At 39.5% G+C, this 18,147-nt stretch overlaps 1 long non-coding RNA gene across 1 annotated transcript; it reads left to right on the plus strand.

The window, feature by feature from the left end:
- Positions 1–613: 613 nt before the first annotated feature.
- On the plus strand, positions 614–3,146 carry LOC140016387 (uncharacterized). The gene is made up of 2 exons (XR_011822778.1): positions 614–768; positions 2,180–3,146. It is a non-coding gene; the product is annotated as an uncharacterized lncRNA (long non-coding RNA).
- Positions 3,147–18,147: the final 15,001 nt, after the last annotated feature.

Below are 18,147 nucleotides of genomic sequence, written 5' to 3' on the forward strand. Positions count from 1 at the left end.
GAAAACTCCAGTTTTCTTTTTGTATTGTGATAACTCAAAAAACAATTTAAAATTACATGTATGTTATGAATTCTTTTATTTTAATTGCTTAGATATTAGAAAATTACATGTAACAAATGAATGGTTAAAATAAATGCATAATTGAATTTCTATAACAGATTGAAAATTTAAACGCCACTTGAGTTATGCAAAATCCTAACTACAAATCCACTCTTACTACCTGAGCTTTAGGTCCCAATTTGATGCTCATTCACCTAGCAAAATATGCTAGAAAACTTGTGAGGAGCAAAGATGAAAACCGTTTAAGATTCAAGGATCAAATGATGAATACCGAAATTGCACTTCGGCCCTTTACTATATTTAGCCAAAAAAAAAAAAAAGAAGCCAAAAAAATCTTACTCCGATTCTGGTCATCTTGGCCGAGAATACCAAGGCTGGAAAGCCTTGAATCTTCATGATTTTTGCCCAGCCAAAGCATGACAAAGCGGGTAGGAACACTTGTCAATTTTCCAAGCCATTGAGTTGGCAAAACTCCAATCCTTGTCATGCTAGCTTAGGCTGCTATAAATACCAGACATCCAGGCTTAGTAAACACTTGGGCAATCTTCTTATTTTCACCGAAACTAGCAAGAAACTATCAGCTCACTTACTACAAAAATTGCACACAAAGCTGGCCAAAACCAATTCTGTTGAGAGCCGATTAAGCTGGATTTTTGCTGCACATCTGGTGGAATTTTTTCTTGCACTTTACTACCCTTTTATTAAAAGGTACCATGAGCTATACACCTATTTCATTTATAATTCATTTAAGCATCTTATATATTTAGAAAATCAAGTATCCCTGCTGAAAAACAAAAAAAAAATCCTATTATAAACATGCATATGAGCAGTTAGTGATTTTCCAGCTTTGTAGTTCAATTTCTATGCCAATTTTATGATGATTCTTGCCTGAATTTTGGCTATATATGTTTGCTATGCATGCTGGATACTAGGTGTACTTGTTTGATTGATAAGCTCTTGAGCAACCAAGACTAATTTGGGAATCAAAAAAAAAATGGAACCATATGCCACAAACTCGGTTTCTTCGGATGAAACAGTGGCCTGAAATCAGTTTTGGTAGAGCGACTATATCTTGGGCTAAAAAAAAAACTAGGATTGGGACGCCATTTGTAGCGTTAGAAACTAGCTTCACAGAACTATCTCTGGTATAAAAATCAGTTCCAAATTCATTCCCTATAAATACCAGTAAATCGGCAAAGTTTGCTGTTTTTTTTTCGGAACCTATTTTACTAGACCATTTGAGCACCTGTTTGCAACGAATTTTGACCCAACTCTGATCAGAATTTGAACCTGAGCCCTTCGGAGAAATTGTAGCTTCTTAAGTGCTTGTTGTGCCTACAAAATTTCAGGTCAAACGGAGGTGTGTAGGCTGAGTTATAGCCGAAACCCTCACTTAGCTTTCAAATTCTGGTTTGACCACGTTTTGTAGATTAGCTTCTGACCATGCTCAGTTCGCATGGATAATGATGAAACTGGGTAGTGGTGTCTTCATAAGAACTGTATATCTCTGTTTCACATTCAAAACGGTATAAAGTGCGTCCAAATCCGAGCTTCGTAGCTCCAGTTATAGCGAAAACAAGATCGTGTGTCAGAACTGCCTGGAACACTGGGCAGTTCTGACAGGTACTTTGACACCCACCTTTCGTTTGGTTCTGAGTTGATCCAAGTCTTGGCCAAAATATAAAAGTTTTAGCCTTATGTCTTAGCTTTCCAATGCCTTTGGAATTTCTTGATTTGGGTCTATGAGTTGTGAGTTATGGTTCTTCCACTAGACCCTGTCTGTCATCTAAACGTGCGAACACCTGGCACGTTTTTTCATACTTATGACCTGATTTTGTTCAGAACTGGATTGAGGTGTCTTCATGAAAGTTATAGAATTTCTCCTTAGCTTCGTGACGGTATCTCATAAGCCTCGATCTGACAATCGTAACCTACATTGTGTTGAAAACAGTTCTTGACGCCAAAACGGACAAGTTGCCGTTTCCGTTTCCATTTCCATTTCCATTTCCGTTTCCGTTTTCCATTTCCGCGCGCACATGGGTCGCATTTGCTGTTTTCCTTATTCGTATGCATTTGGATACCTGTTTGAGCAATGTTATGACTCAACCTTCTGTCACAGACGGTAACGAAGTGCTCGGAGACGGTGGGACCCACTGACGATTGAGTTTGACCAAGTGCGGTTTTTGTCTATTTTGTATTCTAAGTAAGTAACTGGAACGTTTATGTGTTAAATGTCACCAATGTGAATTGTGTGTGATATAAGGGTGCTTAGGCGAGCATGTACTTTATCTAATTCGACCTAAACCCTAATTTGTATTGCAATAGATATGAATTATGATATATGAACTGTGTTGGGACTGAATCCCTGAAGCATATGGCTTGGGATGACCTTTTGTGTGTGTGTGTTGTGGAACTATGAGTGGGCCCGATCTAAAGGCTAGACGAACTATTCGAACCAGTTAGGGATTGGTCGAAATTAGTCCAAGCTATCGTTAAGATCACCAATTTTGTGAATACAATTCGAATACGATTCGAAGCTCGAGCCATTTGTGTGTGTGTGGATATTGGCCAGAGTGGGCGTAAGGTGGTCGGAGGAAGAAAGCGGAGTTCTACGGACCATTCCTTGTGGTCGACGGAGGGTCAACAGGTGATCACGCGTAGCGAATGACTTGGCTTTGGAGCCAATCCGTATCCTTGAATTGTTTTGTTACTTTTGCTTTGATTTTGATGTATTTGTGGCATAAATATCTGACTTGATGCAAAATTACCATTTTGCCCCTGCTTGTTTACTAAGCTTTAAGTTTACCCGTTTTTCTTTGTTATTTCCTTAACAGGGGTCGTACGCGGGGATCACACTTCACAAGAGTTATAACCCTAGAATTTACCTTTGAAATTATACTAGTTGGACTTTCTAGGATGTTTTTCTTTATTCTCACAGTTAGGGTTAGGACTCTGCGTAAGATCCACTTTGTGGTTTTAGTCTTCACTTTTGTGTGATGTAGTGGACTGGAATGTCTTTTTTGAAGATGTACATATTGTAAATGGTACTTTTGGAGATGTATAAATGTGAATAGTATCTTTTGGTATTGGGATTCTTTTGTTGGACAAATTTATGTTTTACACTGATTGGAGATGTACTTGAGAGTGAATGTTCAGTTGTCCAATAGTAATGTTATCTTTGAAATTAATGTGAGTGAGTGAGTCCTGACGCGAGTTAGGCAAGCGGTCCGCCAAACCCTTTGGTACGTCTCTGGGTGCGGTGGGGTCGTCATAGTTGGTATCAGAGCGCCTAGGTTAAAGGATTTGGGTAATCGAGGCATATGCGATAGACACTAGGCAGATTTGATTCGTTTAAGATGAACTCTATAATTTAAACTGAGATGCCAGCGAACTAACGAATTAATGTTTTGTAGGTATGGATCCGGGTAGTTCGAGTGGTACGAGACCCAGCAACATGGGACCCAGACCGGGACTGAGACCTCCGAGCGTGGGGGGCCCGGTGAACCAGGTAGCGCGTAGACGGGTGATCCGTTACCAGAAGAAATCGGGGGAACCCTACACTCTATATTTACCCTTTGGTCAGATGTCACACCGACCTTGTGAGTGTCGTCTCACCTATGGCTACCCAGATGCCGTCGTCCTGGCGGTGGACGACGAGAGACGCCGCCTGGGGAAGGCAGTTGATCGCCTAAGCAGGCAGCTTGATGAGACCAGGGGAGTGACCCACGGCCAGACTATACACCTTAGTGAGATGGAGCGGAACCTTAGGGATGAGGAGGAGAGAACGGATTCCCTCCGTCGACAGTTACACGACACGCACCAGCACCTCTTCGCCATGAAGAGGCAGCTACGGGAGCGGGTCCAGAGCGTGATAGCCGACTGTGAGATTGTACTAGATGTGGTCGCAGAGGCGCCACCGAGGGCCACCGGTTCGGAGCCGATGGAGGATGCCGATACTTTGGGCTCGGTTGGGGATTGGGCCCCTAGGGGAGACGCTTTAGGGCCGCCTATGTGACTCTTATTCTACCTATCCATCTTTTGTATCTGGATTTGATCTGCTAGTTTTTGGGAGCCGAGGTGCTCTTGTATATAATGGGTTTTGCCCCGACTGGATGTCGGGTAACTTGTATAGTTTTGGCGTGCATTTGTATATGTGTGTACATATTGTTTTGGCTGGTATATATAAGCGTTTGCTTTCCATTTTACGAAATATTTTGTGTTTCATGTTTTTTTTTTGTAATTCATTTCTATTTTTTTTCCTTTTAGCTTTTTGAACTTAAAAATGGACTCCGGTAGTCGAGGTCAAGGTAGGGGGCGAGGTCGAGACCTCGAGGGAGAAAACGAACCTGAAAATAACCAGGTAGCTACAGCCATCTAGCGAACGGCTGATTTACTTGAGCAAATGGTCGCCCAACAGGGCTAGAATCAGGGAAATAACTCCGAAAATCCTGGGAGTAGTAGGGGGAACCATGAGGGGGAGGATCGTGTTTTAGAGCGATTTCAAAAATTTGCACCCCCTAAATTCATAGAAGGACCCAACCCTGATGTGGCAGAGGGCTGGCTGGAGCGTATGCTGGATATTTTTGCCGCCTTGGGATATATGGAGGAGCGGCAAGTATTATTCACTACCTTTCAATTCGAAGGGCCAGCTCGGGCGTGGTGAAATGTGGTAAAAGCCAAATGGGAACGAGAGCGGACCCCCTGGACCTGGAATAACTTTACCAGGGAATTTCATGAGAAATACCTTTCGCCGATGGTACAGGAGAGACGGGAAGACGATTTCATTCGCCTGCGCCAAGGGGCGTTGTCGCGCCCCATTTTTTGATAAATAAATAAATGGTTTAAAAATGTATTTTTGATTCAATTTGTGATTGGAAAATGAATTGTGATTTAAAAGAAAAAATGGGTCTAAATGGGGGTTTGAGAATGCGACGATTTGACCCAAAATTTATAGTTTAAAAAGGGTTTTTAAAATAAAAAAAATCGGAGTCGCCACTTGGTAATGAGTTAAGGTGTACCAAGTCACCTAAAATGAATTTTTAAAGAAAAAATAGGAAAAAGTAGTAAAAAACCCCTTTTAAACGACTCCTAGTCCACGTAAACCAAAGAAAAAGGTTCGGGAGTCACATTTGACAAAGGGGAAGGCAAGGATAAAATCCAAGGCACCCCTTTGACCTAGCCAAGGCTAGTTGCATGATTTAATCAAAGATTTTCTTGTTTTAACCAAAGAATTTATTACATTTGGATGCACTACATGAATGCAAACCTAAACCTAGGGGTATTGGGGGAAATTTCTCTTCAAAGGTTGAGTGGTGCCAATCACATTAATTGTGAAGCCCAATAACGATCCTTTGAAGAAGTCACGAATAATGCGAGTGGGATGCAAATGAATGGAATGCATGTATGCAATGTGAGGACATGAGTTTGACAAAGTAATAAAAGACAATAAATATGTAAATGAAAATGTGCACGTGAGTGGGCAAGGTACGGTATGTGAAATGATAATATGAAGTGCATGTGTGCAAGTGATGATAAAAGTGTTTGTGTGCAAGTGAAGAAACATAAAGGTGCACGTGTGCAAAATGAGAGGAAAAATGAAAGTGTGATGAGGGTATAAAATGGTAGAGTGGATTTAAAAATGCATGAGCCTAAGGAATTCAGGCATATTGGGTATGGGGAGACCTAAATCGTGACTCAATTTGCCCTTTTATAGAGGGAATACAAGCGTGCTAAGGCTTAGAAAAAGCCACACTCGTCTATATCCCATATTTAAGGGGACTCTCAAGCAAATGAACCCTATAACTAGCATGAAATGCAAAAATCCTAAAATGGAGGGAAAAGGGGTTCGAGGGGCATGCAAAATGATAAAACTAAAAAGAATGCATGACATGCAATGAACATGCAGACATGTACTAACGAGGGGAAATTCCTAAGGGTCTAGCGTTGGACTAGCCCATTCTATGAATTCCGACTAGCGTTGGACTAGCGAAAACGTACATTCATCCATCACATTCATTCATGGTTATGGAAAGTGAGTAGACATGCCAAACACTCGTAAACACATAGCACATAACATTTAGCATGCTCGACTAGATGCAAGGCCCTAACAAAGCAAATTAACACGTAGCAACTAAGCATGCAAGACACATAAGGCAATTAAAGCCCTAACTATTACATTTGCTAGCTAGGCACACGTCTTCGATAGGTCTTCATTGAATGCTCCTCCAAGCCCTATCTATTACAAGCCAAGAGGTGTACACATACCCCATAAAGAATAACTTAAATAAAAAGCAAAAGTAAATGACATAAATAAAAGAAATTAAAGAAAGGTTAGGAAAGCAAAGTAGACATGTATTTCTCATGTAGCACGTTGGATCACATAGGGGAGACAAGAAAGATAAAAGAAATTATACCGCCCTTGAGTTGATGCCTTAAATGGAGTGAAATCACTTATTCATCCTCCAAAATAAAAGAAATGATCAAGGTACCAATTTATTTGGAAAAATTAAAGAAAATGTACAAACACAAGCTCAATTGATCATAAAACCTTTAAAATTGTGACTTAAGTGCAATTTAAGCAAAGCATGGTAGCTAATTAAAGCAAACAAGTAATGAAGTTGTAAAAATTAAAACTATCAAGGACCAAATTGATGAAATTATTCAATTGATTGGGTCCTAGTGGAACAAGGGGAGACTTGGGGGGTCAAAGTGCAAATTTTCTGGAAATTATTCATGCAGATGCATGCAAACCAACGTGAAAGAACATCCTACAACAAAACAAACAAATTTGCTGCACCTTTGTTCCACTTTCAAACACTAAAATCCAAATTTGATCTCATACCTTAACCCAGGGCTTACTTGATCCAACATCAAATTTTGAACCAAACACACAAAACATGAAATTGACATCCGAACTAGCAAAATCATAAAAGGGAATCATGCAAACATAGAAAAACTTCAAGCAAGAAGGCATGAAGAAGCTTTCTGCCAGCGAAAGTTTGATGCCTCTCCATTTACAAATGCATGTTTATGGTCCGAAAGCATGGCTCCAATCTAGACATCTTTTCAAAATCCTAAACTAAACAACCAAAAACCAATGTTTACTTTTCTGGAAAACAACAAGGAAAACTGAACATAGAATCAGTAAAAAACTTGGAGCAGTGAGTACTTAACAAAGCTGGTGCTATGGCCTGCTATTATGCCATATTTTGCTGCAACAAACGCACACAATGGTATCGCCATCCAACAACGAACAGACCCAACAGAAAAATATCGAACCACAACAGCATTTTAATCACCCAAAGGAACCAGTCTTGTCGACCTCGCTGCAATAAGCCAAAACTTTGAACTTATTGCAGCAAAATTTATGTGCAAAAATCAGTTAAACCACATTTGAAATCAGCCAACAAAATCTCCGAACAGTCTTCCTACTTTGCAAAGGTAAAACCTGTGAATTTAGGCACAAAATTTAGAAACAAACATGCAAACTTGCGGCAAGAATTTTCTGCATTTTCTGGGTTTCATACCCGTCGCCTCTTATCAGATGAAAAACGCCAAACTAGCACAATAGTTAACATATACAGATTCAAATGGGTCGAGCCTGTGAGGACTCGCAAATTTCTTGTATTTTCCTCAAAAATTCCCTTTTATTTGAAAATTATTTGGTAACTATTATTTCATGTTATCCATGGTTCAATCACCCTAGAAAAAGTACCAATAACCATAGGAAATTAGGGTTTTCCTATTCGTTTTCAATTCAAGGTGAAATTGGATTTTTCGTGTAACCGCAGTATAATTATCCGGTACCGAGTAGGGATCAAATTTGGTGCTTAAGAGTGACTTTTAAGTGAGAAATAATATGTGATTAGAAGCAATGAAATAAAGTTAGTGAATGGGAAGTAAAAACCCTAGTGCGGGTGTTTTTAAGGAAAACGGCGCGAACTGACGGGTCCCGCGCACTACCGTTTGAACGCACCATTTGACCACCACTTTCTTACCCTACAAGCTCATTGATTTTTGAGCAAAATATCCTCTCAATATCAGCTAAGTCTGACCGAAAATGTTGACTAATTATGCAAGGAAAGAAAGAAATAAATTGAGTGGATGTGGTAGTGCCAAGTGTTGGCAAATGAATGACCAAGACCTTACTTAACCATCTTACCTTCTTATATCCCAAATTAGCTAAGTCTTCCACCTTATTTCTGCTGCTAAGAGCCGAGAGAGGGAGAGAGGAAGAATAAGAGAGAAACCTCTTCATTTCTTCTTGGATTCATCTATAAAGCAAGAATCAAACCAAACCAAACCGATTAATCTTCTCCTTGAGTGATTAGCTAGTGTTTGGTGGTGAAATTTTGGAAAGAGAAGGCTTGGGCTACCCTTGGAGAACTCAAATCAAGGTAAGAGGATGATATCTCTCTAACTTTCTCTTTCAATCATGGTTAAAGTAAGCTTAGTAGCTTGATTGGTGGTGGATTCATGGATGCTAGCATGTGTAGAAGTTTTTCCCCAATTTAATTGATGAACTAGGGCTGTGGAATTTCTGCCCAACTTGATGTGTGATACTTGTATGTTACCATTGAGGTTTTATAAGGTGTTTTGGGAGTGATTGGAGTGAGAAATTAGGGAAAATTTCACTAGAAACTACAAATTCCAGATTTCTGGAAAATTCTTGATCATTTCTGTCCGAATTTGTATCTATGTGTTAGAGGCCGAATTGGCCTTGGGTCAAAGAAGTAAAGTTGTAGGAAATGATGTTTTATAGGTGCCTATAAAATTTCAGCTCAATCGGAGCAACGCAGAATGTGAAAAGTCCAAAATACCCTTACTATTTTAAGTATTTCCTAAGCAGTCCGTGTGATCAGTTAAGTCCAGTTTATCCCATTTTTTGACTAGGATTCATTCTGATTTAGTGTTTTGCCAAAACATGAAAGTTGTAGCATTCTGAATTAGCTTTCAAATGCCTCTAAGAACACCTGATTCGGACTTGTGTACTCTGAGATATGTCCATTACAGTGTTCTGCGTTTAAACAGCCAACGAATTGGTTTCTGGTTTAGTAATTTGAGCATTTGACCAAGTTACATTAGAAACTGGACTAAGTGACCTTCATGAACATTGTAGCCCTGAGTCTTAGCTTCGAAACGGCATAGGTTGCGTCTTAATCCGATAAGCGTAGCCTCGGATAAGTTATTTCCGCTTTCATACGTCAAATCTGTCTTTTGCTAAATTGAATTTCTGCACTTGTTATTACTGTATTTCTTATTCTTATGATATTGTGAGCCTATGGAACGGCTCTTGACTTGAATTGCTTATGTGTGATGCTGGGTTGTGGTTGATGAAAAATAATGAAGCCGAAATGGCTGGAAAATTTGGTAAACACAAAGGGCGTGCTGCCCAAATTTTCGCTCGAGGGCTAGGTTTCTATTTGAACTTGTATACTTTTGTTTAGCCAATACCATGACCGGTTTTCCATTTTAAAACATGATTTTTCATCCTTGGGTTCAAACAACCCTCTTCTTACTTGAAAGTGATCTTTACACGTTTCATTCCTAATTAGTCGGGTTTCTTTGTTTCCCTTAAATGTTTTGCTCGATAAACTGTAATATGCTCTCTTGTTCAACCATAGGTTTCATTGGGGACTAAGGGTAATATCCGGAAGGATATTTTGCACGTTATTGTGCGTAAATAGGTGAGTGTTCTATATACGTTTTGTTTCTATGACTATGTGGATTGTTGGATCTATGTGATTATTTGTGACTATTTGATTAAATGTTACTTGTTTTCTATGATTTTTAAAATGAACTTTTGCTAGGTGAGTGTGTACTTTATCGCACTCGACCTAAATAAATATGAAATTTTCGGTGATTAAATGTTGAAATACTAGTTGCGCATGAATGTAAGCCTTTTGGCTGAACTGGGCCCTTGCTCTTGTTACCGATCGACTCGAGCCAGAAGCGGACTCGGTCGGGCGATATGGTGACCTGGGTGAATTTGGTATATTCGAGTATTACCTTGTAGTCCGGCTACGTCCGGATGGGTGGAGTCCGGCCAATGTCCGGATGGGTGGAGTCCGGTCAACGTCCGGAAAAGGGGATGAACGAACAAAAGGATGAACGAGGAATTCTACTTACAAAAAATGTATTTTCAAACGATTGGAGGAATAAGGGGAAATGTCAGGGGAACGAACGAACAAACAAATAGCTCCTCGTGAGCCTGTATCCTTTTAATGAATGTATTATCATTGCTTTATATTGGACATGTTTTCTGGATTAAATGTTATTACATGACTAATGTTCCTTGTTTAATTACTTGTTTATATATATAGAACCTCACTGGGCTTTTTAGCTCATACCACGTCAATTGTTTTCCTTAGCAGGGGAAGGCGAGCAAGGACGAGCGTTCTGTATAGTCTAGTTGATCTAGTTCTTTGGCCTTGTAATGGTTCTCGCCCTAGTGCTTGGCACGGGCTGGTTGTATGAGGAATGAGAACCCTTGTATATTCGATGTTTGTACTTGAATGGTAAAAAACTTTGAAGACTTCTGGTGTGTAGAAGTTTCTTATCTTTTACTTGAGCATCTATTGTCTATGGATGTATATACATGATTCGAGTTCCATAGTGAGTGAGTCCTGGCGAGAGCTGGGCAGGCGACCCGCTGAACCCTGGGGTACGCCCTAGGGGGAAGTGGGGCCGTCACAGGTGGTATCAGAGCTTAGGCTTCAGATCTCTGTAGTGTATCCTAGATTAAAGATTAGAATACCGGACTGTGGGATTTGATTGGACTTGAAAGTTAAGCGATTGAGGGATAAAATTTATAGTTGCTTCGCGTGGTTTCTACGTGGAGTGACCCTGGACTAAGTGGTGAATAAGTATGAGGGACTAAGTAAAGCTATGAATTGCGAATGTTATAGGTCTTTAATCTTTTCCATGGTATTTGAGGATCATAGATAGGTACGTCGGGTAGGAATTTCGATTGTAGATAGTTTGCTCTTGAGACTGCAGCTCGAGATGTGAATTATCTTATTTCGGATTCTTGTGCCTGAGTACTCTAGAGTTGAGGCGCTGCTAAGTACTTGAGACTTGCATTTTGAGAACATGAACAGGCTTTGTCTGACTAGAATGAGCACAAGAGATCAGGGACATCTAGTTTGGATAGTAAGTGACGTGAGAGACCGGACGGGCTGATACGGGGACGACTTCACCTTTTCCTTTTGATTTACCTGTATATTGTTACTACATGACGTTAGTATACCTGTATGTACATGGTTATCTGTCCAACTTGATACGTATTTGTGTATTTGCTTATCCGTCATCTTGGTATGGCGTGTTATGTGGGTATATGTTTATTTGAATATTTGGTGCCCTCAATAGTTACTTTAGTAACCTTATCGTGTTTATTTACTAAAAGTTCCGGACTTGTCTGAGGCAACTGAAGGTAAAATTTCGAGGACGAAATTTTTTTAAGGGGGAGAGAATGTGAGGACTCGCAAATTTCTTGTATTTTCCTCAAAAATTCCCTTTTATTTGAAAATTATTTGGTAACTATTATTTCATGTTATCCATGGTTCAATCACCCTAGAAAAAGTACCAATAACCATAGGAAATTAGGGTTTTCCTATTCGTTTTCAATTCAAGGTGAAATTGGATTTTTCGTGTAACCGCAGTATAATTATCCGGTACCGAGTAGGGATCAAATTTGGTGCTTAAGAGTGACTTTTAAGTGAGAAATAATATGTGATTAGAAGCAATGAAATAAAGTTAGTGAATGGGAAGTAAAAACCCTAGTGCGGGTGTTTTTAAGGAAAACGGCGCGAACTGACGGGTCCCGCGCACTACCGTTTGAACGCACCATTTGACCACCACTTTCTTACCCTACAAGCTCATTGATTTTTGAGCAAAATATCCTCTCAATATCAGCTAAGTCTGACCGAAAATGTTGACTAATTATGCAAGGAAAGAAAGAAATAAATTGAGTGGATGTGGTAGTGCCAAGTGTTGGCAAATGAATGACCAAGACCTTACTTAACCATCTTACCTTCTTATATCCCAAATTAGCTAAGTCTTCCACCTTATTTCTGCTGCTAAGAGCCGAGAGAGGGAGAGAGGAAGAATAAGAGAGAAACCTCTTCATTTCTTCTTGGATTCATCTATAAAGCAAGAATCAAACCAAACCAAACCGATTAATCTTCTCCTTGAGTGATTAGCTAGTGTTTGGTGGTGAAATTTTGGAAAGAGAAGGCTTGGGCTACCCTTGGAGAACTCAAATCAAGGTAAGAGGATGATATCTCTCTAACTTTCTCTTTCAATCATGGTTAAAGTAAGCTTAGTAGCTTGATTGGTGGTGGATTCATGGATGCTAGCATGTGTAGAAGTTTTTCCCCAATTTAATTGATGAACTAGGGCTGTGGAATTTCTGCCCAACTTGATGTGTGATACTTGTATGTTACCATTGAGGTTTTATAAGGTGTTTTGGGAGTGATTGGAGTGAGAAATTAGGGAAAATTTCACTAGAAACTACAAATTCCAGATTTCTGGAAAATTCTTGATCATTTCTGTCCGAATTTGTATCTATGTGTTAGAGGCCGAATTGGCCTTGGGTCAAAGAAGGAAAGTTGTAGGAAATGATGTTTTATAGGTGCCTATAAAATTTCAGCTCAATCGGAGCAACGCAGAATGTGAAAAGTCCAAAATACCCTTACTATTTTAAGTATTTCCTAAGCAGTCCGTGTGATCAGTTAAGTCCAGTTTATCCCATTTTTTGACTAGGATTCATTCTGATTTAGTGTTTTGCCAAAACATGAAAGTTGTAGCATTCTGAATTAGCTTTCAAATGCCTCTAAGAACACCTGATTCGGACTTGTGTACTCTGAGATATGTCCATTACAGTGTTCTGCGTTTAAACAGCCAACGAATTGGTTTCTGGTTTAGTAATTTGAGCATTTGACCAAGTTACATTAGAAACTGGACTAAGTGACCTTCATGAACATTGTAGCCCTGAGTCTTAGCTTCGAAACGGCATAGGTTGCGTCTTAGTCCGATAAGCGTAGCCTCGGATAAGTTATTTCCGCTTTCATACGTCAAATCTGTCTTTTGCTAAATTGAATTTCTGCACTTGTTATTACTGTATTTCTTATTCTTATGATATTGTGAGCCTATGGAACGGCTCTTGACTTGAATTGCTTATGTGTGATGTTGGGTTGTGGTTGATGAAAAATAATGAAGCCGAAATGGCTGGAAAATTTGGTAAACACAAAGGGCGTGCTGCCCAAATTTTCGCTCGAGGGCTAGGTTTCTATTTGAACTTGTATACTTTTGTTTAGCCAATACCATGACCGGTTTTCCATTTTAAAACATGATTTTTCATCCTTGGGTTCAAACAACCCTCTTCTTACTTGAAAGTGATCTTTACACGTTTCATTCCTAATTAGTCGGGTTTCTTTGTTTCCCTTAAATGTTTTGCTCGATAAACTGTAATATGCTCTCTTGTTCAACCATAGGTTTCATTGGGGACTAAGGGTAATATCCGGAAGGATATTTTGCACGTTATTGTGCGTAAATAGGTGAGTGTTCTATATACGTTTTGTTTCTATGACTATGTGGATTGTTGGATCTATGTGATTATTTGTGACTATTTGATTAAATGTTACTTGTTTTCTATGATTTTTAAAATGAACTTTTGCTAGGTGAGTGTGTACTTTATCGCACTCGACCTAAATAAATATGAAATTTTCGGTGATTAAATGTTGAAATACTAGTTGCGCATGAATGTAAGCCTTTTGGCTGAACTGGGCCCTTGCTCTTGTTACCGATCGACTCGAGCCAGAAGCGGACTCGGTCGGGCGATATGGTGACCTGGGTGAATTTGGTATACTCGAGTATTACCTTGTAGTCCGGCTACGTCCGGATGGGTGGAGTCCGGCCAATGTCCGGATGGGTGGAGTCCGGTCAACGTCCGGAAAAGGGGATGAACGAACAAAAGGATGAACGAGGGATTCTACTTACAAAAAATGTATTTTCAAACGATTGGAGGAATAAGGGGAAATGTCAGGGGAACGAACGAACAAACAAATAGCTCCTCGTGAGCCTGTATCCTTTTAATGAATGTATTATCATTGCTTTATATTGGACATGTTTTCTGGATTAAATGTTATTACATGACTAATGTTCCTTGTTTAATTACTTGTTTATATATATAGAACCTCACTGGGCTTTTTAGCTCATACCACGTCAATTGTTTTCCTTAGCAGGGGAAGGCGAGCAAGGACGAGCGTTCTGTATAGTCTAGTTGATCTAGTTCTTTGGCCTTGTAATGGTTCTCGCCCTAGTGCTTGGCACGGGCTGGTTGTATGAGGAATGAGAACCCTTGTATATTCGATGTTTGTACTTGAATGGTAAAAAACTTTGAAGACTTCTGGTGTGTAGAAGTTTCTTATCTTTTACTTGAGCATCTATTGTCTATGGATGTATATACATGATTCGAGTTCCATAGTGAGTGAGTCCTGGCGAGAGCTGGGCAGGCGACCCGCTGAACCCTGGGGTACGCCCTAGGGGGAAGTGGGGCCGTCACAGGTGGTATCAGAGCTTAGGCTTCAGATCTCTGTAGTGTATCCTAGATTAAAGATTAGAATACCGGACTGTGGGATTTGATTGGACTTGAAAGTTAAGCGATTGAGGGATAAAATTTATAGTTGCTTCGCGTGGTTTCTACGTGGAGTGACCCTGGACTAAGTGGTGAATAAGTATGAGGGACTAAGTAAAGCTATGAATTGCGAATGTTATAGGTCTTTAATCTTTTCCATGGTATTTGAGGATCATAGATAGGTACGTCGGGTAGGAATTTCGATTGTAGATAGTTTGCTCTTGAGACTGCAGCTCGAGATGTGAATTATCTTATTTCGGATTCTTGTGCCTGAGTACTCTAGAGTTAAGGCGCTGCTAAGTACTTGAGACTTGCATTTTGAGAACATGAACAGGCTTTGTCTGACTAGAATGAGCACAAGAGATCAGGGACATCTAGTTTGGATAGTAAGTGACGTGAGAGACCGGACGGGCTGATACGGGGACGACTTCACCTTTTCCTTTTGATTTACCGGTATATTGTTACTACATGACGTTAGTATACCTGTATGTACATGGTTATCTGTCCAACTTGATACGTATTTGTGTATTTGCTTATCCGTCATCTTGGTATGGCGTGTTATGTGGGTATATGTTTATTTGAATATTTGGTGCCCTCAATAGTTACTTTAGTAACCTTATCGTGTTTATTTACTAAAAGTTCCGGACTTGTCTGAGGCAACTGAAGGTAAAATTTCGAGGACGAAATTTTTTTAAGGGGGAGAGAATGTGAGGACTCGCAAATTTCTTGTATTTTCCTCAAAAATTCCCTTTTATTTGAAAATTATTTGGTAACTATTATTTCATGTTATCCATGGTTCAATCACCCTAGAAAAAGTACCAATAACTATAGGAAATTAGGGTTTTCCTATTCGTTTTCAATTCAAGGTGAAATTGGATTTTTCGTGTAACCGCAGTATAATTATCCGGTACCGAGTAGGGATCAAATTTGGTGCTTAAGAGTGACTTTTAAGTGAGAAATAATATGTGATTAGAAGCAATGAAATAAAGTTAGTGAATGGGAAGTAAAAACCCTAGTGCGGGTGTTTTTAAGGAAAACGGCACGAACTGACGGGTCCCGCGCACTACCGTTTGAACGCACCATTTGACCACCACTTTCTTACCCTACAAGCTCATTGATTTTTGAGCAAAATATCCTCTCAATATCAGCTAAGTCTGACCGAAAATGTTGACTAATTATGCAAGGAAAGAAAGAAATAAATTGAGTGGATGTGGTAGTGCCAAGTGTTGGCAAATGAATGACCAAGACCTTACTTAACCATCTTACCTTCTTATATCCCAAATTAGCTAAGTCTTCCACCTTATTTCTGCTGCTAAGAGCCGAGAGAGGGAGAGAGGAAGAATAAGAGAGAAACCTCTTCATTTCTTCTTGGATTCATCTATAAAGCAAGAATCAAACCAAACCAAACCGATTAATCTTCTCCTTGAGTGATTAGCTAGTGTTTGGTGGTGAAATTTTGGAAAGAGAAGGCTTGGGCTACCCTTGGAGAACTCAAATCAAGGTAAGAGGATGATATCTCTCTAACTTTCTCTTTCAATCATGGTTAAAGTAAGCTTAGTAGCTTGATTGGTGGTGGATTCATGGATGCTAGCATGTGTAGAAGTTTTTCCCCAATTTAATTGATGAACTAGGGCTGTGGAATTTCTGCCCAACTTGATGTGTGATACTTGTATGTTACCATTGAGGTTTTATAAGGTGTTTTGGGAGTGATTGGAGTGAGAAATTAGGGAAAATTTCACTAGAAACTACAAATTCCAGATTTCTGGAAAATTCTTGATCATTTCTGTCCGAATTTGTATCTATGTGTTAGAGGCCGAATTGGCCTTGGGTCAAAGAAGGAAAGTTGTAGGAAATGATGTTTTATAGGTGCCTATAAAATTTCAGCTCAATCGGAGCAACGTAGAATGTGAAAAGTCCAAAATACCCTTACTATTTTAAGTATTTCCTAAGCAGTCCGTGTGATCAGTTAAGTCCAGTTTATCCCATTTTTTGACTAGGATTCATTCTGATTTAGTGTTTTTCCAAAACATGAAAGTTGTAGTATTCTGAATTAGCTTTCAAATGCCTCTAAGAACACCTAATTCGGACTTGTGTACTCTGAGATATGTCCATTACAGTGTTCTGCGTTTAAACAGCCAACGAATTGGTTTCTGGTTTAGTAATTTGAGCATTTGACCAAGTTACATTAGAAACTGGACTAAGTGACCTTCATGAACATTGTAGCCCTGAGTCTTAGCTTCGAAACGGCATAGGTTGCGTCTTAGTCCGATAAGCGTAGCCTCGGATAAGTTATTTCCGCTTTCATACGTCAAATCTGTCTTTTGCTAAATTGAATTTCTGCACTTGTTATTACTGTATTTCTTATTCTTATGATATTGTGAGCCTATGGAACGGCTCTTGACTTGAATTGCTTATGTGTGATGTTGGGTTGTGGTTGATGAAAAATAATGAAGCCGAAATGGCTGGAAAATTTGGTAAACACAAAGGGCGTGCTGCCCAAATTTTCGCTCGAGGGCTAGGTTTCTATTTGAACTTGTATACTTTTGTTTAGCCAATACCATGACCGGTTTTCCATTTTAAAACATGATTTTTCATCCTTGGGTTCAAACAACCCTCTTCTTACTTGAAAGTGATCTTTACACGTTTCATTCCTAATTAGTCGGGTTTCTTTGTTTCCCTTAAATGTTTTGCTCGATAAACTGTAATATGCTCTCTTGTTCAACCATAGGTTTCATTGGGGACTAAGGGTAATATCCGGAAGGATATTTTGCACGTTATTGTGCGTAAATAGGTGAGTGTTCTATATACGTTTTGTTTCTATGACTATGTGGATTGTTGGATCTATGTGATTATTTGTGACTATTTGATTAAATGTTACTTGTTTTCTATGATTTTTAAAATGAACTTTTGCTAGGTGAGTGTGTACTTTATCGCACTCGACCTAAATAAATATGAAATTTTCGGTGATTAAATGTTGAAATACTAGTTGCGCATGAATGTAAGCCTTTTGGCTGAACTGGGCCCTTACTCTTGTTACCGATCGACTCGAGCCAGAAGCGGACTCGGTCGGGCGATATGGTGACCTGGGTGAATTTGGTATACTCGAGTATTACCTTGTAGTCCGGCTACGTCCGGATGGGTGGAGTCCGGCCAATGTCCGGATGGGTGGAGTCCGGTCAACGTCCGGAAAAGGGGATGAACGAACAAAAGGATGAACGAGGGATTCTACTTACAAAAAATGTATTTTCAAACGATTGGAGGAATAAGGGGAAATGTCAGGGGAACGAACGAACAAACAAATAGCTCCTCGTGAGCCTGTATCCTTTTAATGAATGTATTATCATTGCTTTATATTGGACATGTTTTCTGGATTAAATGTTATTACATGACTAATGTTCCTTGTTTAATTACTTGTTTATATATATAGAACCTCACTGGGCTTTTTAGCTCAT

Source organism: Coffea arabica, chromosome 11c (genome assembly GCF_036785885.1).
Source record: "Coffea arabica cultivar ET-39 chromosome 11c, Coffea Arabica ET-39 HiFi, whole genome shotgun sequence".
NCBI lineage: Eukaryota > Viridiplantae > Streptophyta > Magnoliopsida > Gentianales > Rubiaceae > Coffea > Coffea arabica.